Genomic DNA, 6684 nt, shown 5'->3' with positions numbered 1-6684 from the left:
AAAGAGGTCCAGAGACCTTAACCCTTGGAGCTTTTGGGTTATTATGGAGCTTTTGGACCTAGGTTGTCATTTTTGGGACCAAATCACCTTTTGATGCCTTGTGGGGGTTATACAAGCATCAAGTCTCAAACTTTACGTGACATTCATGCTTGGGAAGGCCAAATCTATGGATTGGGAAAGCAGATCTGACCTCAAAAGGTCAATAGAGTTTGTGCATGGCATGAACTCACCGAGTTGTTCTTGAGACTCGGCGAGTAGGGTTGGGGTTTCACGTAAATTGTTCAGTGAGTAGACTCGTCGGGTTGGGGGATGACCCAGTAAGTCAGGGAGAGTCAATGGGAGGGTCTGAGTTAAGCCGGAACTCGCCGAGTTGTTCTTGAGACTCGGCGAGTAGGGTTGGGGTTTCACGTAAATTGTTCAGTGAGTAGACTCGTCGGGTTGGGGGATGACCCAGTAAGTTAGGGAGAGTCAATGGGAGGGGCTGAGTTAAGCCGGAACTCGTCGAGTTGTTCTTGAGACTCGGCGAGTTGAGTCGTGGTGGCCCCACGATTCATGCCAGGTGGAACTCGTTGAGTCAGGGAAGTACTCGACGTGTCATGAGAGGATCCGAGGGAGTCAGTGAACACGAATAGACTCGTCGAGTCGCTATAGTACACTCGCCGAGTCCGGTCAGAGTTGACCGTTGACCATTGACCAGAGTTGACCTGTGTTGACTTGATAGGGTTAGTCAACCTTAGTTGTGAAAGTGTTAATTAGAGATATATTGTGTTATAGGGGGACAATAGCTCGGGAAAGTAATATCAGGGATTTACGAATTACCGAGATACGCGAGGTGAGTCTTCTCACTATACTTTACCCAGAGTAGGTAACTAGAGTTATGCGATACAGTGTTGTATGCCATTTATGTGTTATATGTTTCATTGCATTATTCTATGTGATTTATGCTATGCATGTTTACAGAGTTAGAACCTGAGGGTTCACAGAGTTTGGGTGCACGGACCCACAGAGTTATAGCCTCGAATGGCTAATATGTGTTATGTATAGTATTTTGGGAAACTCACTAAGCTTTGTGCTTACAATGTTTGGTGTTATTTGTTTCAGGTACTAGTGATGACCGTGGGAAGGCGACGGCTTGATCAGTACACACACGGGATTTTTATGTTATGTGATCTTGGGATTCTTTATATGTCATGGATTTGAGTTTCAAACATTGATGTTTTTATGAAAATTAAATGAATATGCTTTTATATATGCGAAAAATTATTTTGAAATTTACGGTGTTACAGTATGGCGATTTGGCTACAGGAGTAGCTCCATGAATTAGGTCGATTCGGAATTCTACTTGTCTAGTAGGGGGCACTCCTGGAAGGTCTTCTGGAAATACGTCGGGGAAGTTACAGACCTCCGGAATGTCCTTTATGCTTTTAGCTTATTGCTTATTTTCTACGACGTTGGCTAGGAAGATGTGGTACTCCTTGCGGAGATACTTTTGGGCCTTGACACACGAGATGATTTGAAAGTTTGATCTAGGCTTGTCGCCATAGACGACGAGAGTTTCGCCACTTGGCAGATTAAGGCGAACGGCCTTTTCGTGACATAGGATTTCAGCATGGTGAGGGCACAACCAATCCATGCCAATGATGACATTTGGAAAGAGTGATTGTTTAAGGTGAGGGTGCACCCGATATAAATGTCGTTAGTGTTCTCTGTTTTTCCGTTAGCCATTTCTACGGTGAATGTGTCTTTTAGTGTTTGTGGTTTTTGTTTAAGCAAGCGTTTAAATTGATGTCTCACAAAGCTTTTCTCCGTGCCACTATCAAAAAGAATGCATGCGTATGTATTTTTAAGGAAAAACGTACCGTTGACCACAGTTGGGTCTGCAACTGCCTCCTCATGGCCTATCGCCAGAACTCTGCCCCCTTCACCCGGGTTAGGGTTTCTTGCCTTCGAGCAGTTTCGCTTGAAGTGTCCTGCCTTTCCACAACCATAGCAGGTTCGACTTGCTCCGGCATTGGCAGCTTGTGCTTTTTGTTGGATTGGAGCTTTACAAAATCGAGTAGTATGCCCCGTTTTGTTACAGTTGGTGCAATGCATTTCACGGCAAGTGCCATTATGGTGAAAGTTGCACTTGTTGCACTTTGGTAGGTTCCCGACGTATTGCCTTATCGGATTTGGGTTGGCAGTAGTTGTGGCGGTGTTCACAGCAACCACTTGTTGCTTCTTGGTAGGGTCTTGAGCAGATTGACCCTTCTTCTTGTTCCCGAACTTCCTTTTGTTGTTTCCCCCTTTAGCTTGCTCATAGGTGGTTGTCACAGTGCCATGGTTGGCTTTATGGTCGATGAGTTGTTGTGCCAGTTCTTTGGCACTGTCAAAGATAGTTGGCTTTGAGGCCAATACATTCCCTTGAAGTTAGGAAGATAGCCTCCATATGTATCTTTCCACCTTCTTGCTTTCCGACGGAACCATCCCTGGACACAGTATGGCCAGATCACTAACCCTTGAGGTATAACACAGGATGTCAGAGCCTATCATTTTGAGACCCCAAAGTTCCTCTTCCAACTTTTATATCTCGCCCCTTGGGCAGTACTCCTTCATCAACATGGTTTTTAGGTCTTCCCATGTTATCGAGTTAGACACCGGAAGTGTCAATGTCTTGACGTGGCCATTCCACCAGGTGAGTGCCCTTTCAGAGAATGTGCATGCTGCAAACTTGACCTTGTTTGCTTTAGGGCATGCACATATTTCAAAGACGAATTCGGTTTTCTCCAACCATTGTAGCAATTCTATGACACCTCCGCTTCCATTGAAGGTTTTTGGTTTGGCATTAGTAAAGTCTTTGTAGGTACACTCTCTCGAGCATCCCTGGTTGTCCCTGTTATTAGAATTTGTGGTACCATTACTCACACCACCCGCATTGTTGGTGCTAATTTGGGATATAGTGGCTGCTATTGCGGCTGTTACGGCCTCCTAGAACATTACTGGGTCGAACTGAGGAGGTGGTGGCGGTGGTGGCATTGTAGTTCATGTGGCACCGCCGCGTCTAGGATTTCTATGAGGTGGCATTTTCTGCCATATCAAGAATAAAAAGACAATAAGTCTTTGACAACACTTACCAGTCGAGAGTTAAAACTAAACATTATTAGTTCTTTATATGCATCATGATTTCGACTTGAATTGTATGAATCCATCCATACTAGAGGTCTATAGATAATGAAATATAGACTTTATGAATTTCGATAGTTTTGATTCTCATGAAATGCCTATGCTAGAATCCATACCGGGACCGTCCAACAATCATTTGATGTATAATATTTACATATAATTTAGATTAAGTAGATTTTCGAATCCAATGGATCTACCCTGGGCCCACAACCAAATAAGGAACATGAACCAAGGCGGAACCAACATTTTCTAGGTCGACATGGCCTAAATTATATGTAACTTGGATTCATACGTCAAACAATCATAAATCAAACACCAATAACTTTTAATCTGAAAATAATTCTTGTTATGAACTTGATATAATGTTCCCAATAAAACAAATAGCGTGTCAATTTCATTGATATAACTTAATATAAAATATTTGGCAAAATTTGACCCTATAAAGGTCTAGGCTACATTGATGTATGGCAAAATTTTGACTGCCTAACTGACCCCGGAAGTGCAAACACTTAAATCGCGGGATCGGACATAGAAAACTAGAAAATAATAATAATACTTATCCGAAAAACTAGTTTAAACTGAAGCGAGCAGTGCAAGTACTACTTGTAGCGTTTGAAGCTCTGAGGATCACGAAGTGAAGACACGAAGTTCCTAGTTTCCCTCATTTCAGCTCTGGATTCTACTGCTTGGCGCTCTGCTTCTGTCAGACGTTCTTCTAAGGTGGCTCGGTGTTCCCGGAGCTCTTGTACTTCAGTTCGGGTCGCGGCCATTTCCCTTCGAAGAACTTCGATGCGGTCTCGAGTTCGATCGTGGTCTTCGTCAATCCGGCGAATGCGAACGGAGTTGACTTGGCTGGTTGCACCAATTTCCATGAGGTGGAGGAGGTTTATCCTGGTTTGTTCTTCATGGCGTGCGACACGGTGAACCATGATAGGGAGGGCTCTGTCGGCTGATCCTCCTCTAATGAGGTCGTAGAAACCTCGTTGCATGCCATAGGGAGGTCGTTGACCTTGCTCTCGACTCCATCTATGTATAGTCTCAACACATTGGGGCGTCGGGCCTTGGAAGTGTTGCGGAGGGATAGGGGCAGGGTGTGGATTGTAAACTTCGGGTTCGGAGTTGGTTCCATCTGAGTCTTTTTCCTCTTCACCGTCTACTGACTCTTCCTCTTCTATGGGCTCTTCATCCTCCATGGGTTATTCATCCTCCATGGGTTCTTCATCCTCCAAGGGTTCTTCTTCGGAATTTTCCTCTGGGTCTTCCACAATCCAACCAACGTTCCCTTGGTTGGGGAAATAGGGGTCACCCGGCAAGTGAAATCCTGCCATTGCGCCTATACGAGAATAGGGATAAGAAGGATGTCGCGAAAAATTTGGTATAAGAAGTTAGTTATCGCAATTTATAATGTGCTTATTACGGTTTGTGTGTTAAAATACTCCTATAGTATTTTTACGTTTGATTCTCGAGGCTTTGGTAAGTTGAAGACTTGTTGCTCATCATGATCCTTCTCCGGCATACGTTGGTCATACATTGGCTAAATATAGTTGATCAGGCTATATTCATCCAAGATCTGACTACATACCCCGAAGTTGGATCACGGTGTCCAACTTGTCTCAATACTTTTATGTTATTGTGATACTGAACTAGTGAGTGCGATTGTACGAATACTTTTTATAAAAATATGAATTTTTATTCTTAAAAGTATTTTTGAAAATTTACGTCCGTGAATTTTGTCCCGTTGTATTTTTAGTTTGTATATCTTACCTGGTTCGATATACTTAGTTCACTATAAACAAAGCTCTTATACCAATTTGTCACACCCCCAAACCGGAACGGCGGAAACATTCGGGGGCGGAGGACGTCATGTTCAGTATCATAACCATAGTGAAGAAAGTAAACACAACCATCATAAATATAATTTAAAAGGTTACATCATTGCAAAAATACATGTTTCCAAATAAATTACATATGATGTCAAAATAGCTCAAAAGAAATGTTCGCCTTAGCGTCTTGCCTTCAAAATCTTTTGGTTACCTGTATTACTGAATACCTGAGAATACTAGTTGTTTTTGAAAGAGTATCAGCATTAAAGTCGGTGAGTTCATAAGCAATTGATTAATGAAAATGAATGTTGTTCCTTAAAGTTTGTTACAAGTTTGTTCCCAGAAAATACAATATTTTCTAAAAGGTTTATTGTATTCTTAACCGAACCAAGACTTAGTATATGTAAGTAATGTTGGATTAGTGTCTAAGTCCATAACTATTTTGGTATGTACTTAACCCGATGGTGCATGGTCCTTTTTGGTTGCCTTGACCAAAGCAACTTGATTGGAGAAATAAATAAAGAGAGAGGTTATTATGATTTATTAATATGTTATAAGAATAATATATTAAAGGAGAAATCATATTTGTTTAATTAATATTGGTCAATAATTAATTAAGAATTAATTTTGTGATAAAATGTAATTAATTAAACTAGAGGGGCTGAATTGTAATTATGTGATAGTTGCAAAATAGGGCAATGGTTATCCTTGTTAAAGGATGGACGAATTCAAGGATAAGGATATCCTTAAAATCGTCCAAGGTCCAAGAGATAGGGATTTTCAAGGCTTGTCTTATGGTTGCTTGATGGGCAAGTAACTAGATAAGGATAAGGACTGAAACCCTAATCCCAACCCTATATAAAGACCCCTAAGGCCTTAGGATTTCGTGCACTTGATCCCTAGAGCATCTAAGGACGAATTTCTACCTCTCTCCTCTCTCTTTATACCTTCTCCACTTGCTTATGGTGTTTGTAAGCCATTAGAGGCACTACACTTGTGGTGCTTGCTTTCAAGACTTAGGGTTTGAAGATTTAAGTTGTTATTACAATATAACAACAAGAGGTATGTAATCTAACCTTCTTGGTTAATTTTGAAAATAGCAATCATGATTAGGGTTTAATTATGTGTTCATAATGTTGTGTATCTAATAGTGAAAACATAGATCCAATTATGGGGTTGCATGCACACATAGGATTGTTTGTACAAAACCCATCAGTGGTATCAGAGCCTTTGGTTAACTTGTTTTCAATTAGTATTATACAATTGTATGAACTTGACATATTAGGGTTTATAGCCAATAAACCCTAGGAGGCTAGAAATTTCGAGATTAGGGTTTCTATACCCTAATTTGCGAAAATTTGAAAGGGTTTCAAATCCTTTACATAAGCCTCAAGATTTCGAAATCTAGGGTTTGAAAAACCCCATGATTTTCGAAATTAGCCTCCTCCCCATAATAAGATCCTAAATTTTAGGGATTTGAATTATCCCATATCTTGTAATTATCCTCTAATTGTTATATATGGTAATTATAGATTTTGCATTATCCTATCCTTATTTTCGAGATCTAGGGAGATAATTAAGGGATTAGGATATCTTAAATGTATAAATGGTAATTATCCTCATGATTTAGATAATCCCTTATGATTTAATAATTAAATTAATAGTCTAATTCAAGATAATTATTAAATCAAGGTTTTTA

This window comes from Lactuca serriola, chromosome 5 (genome assembly GCF_051521515.1).
Source record: "Lactuca serriola cultivar US96UC23 chromosome 5, Lser_US96UC23_V15, whole genome shotgun sequence".
In the NCBI taxonomy this organism is placed as follows: domain Eukaryota; kingdom Viridiplantae; phylum Streptophyta; class Magnoliopsida; order Asterales; family Asteraceae; genus Lactuca; species Lactuca serriola.
The sequence above is the reverse complement of the archived record's forward strand: the minus strand, read 5'-3'. Positions refer to the sequence as shown.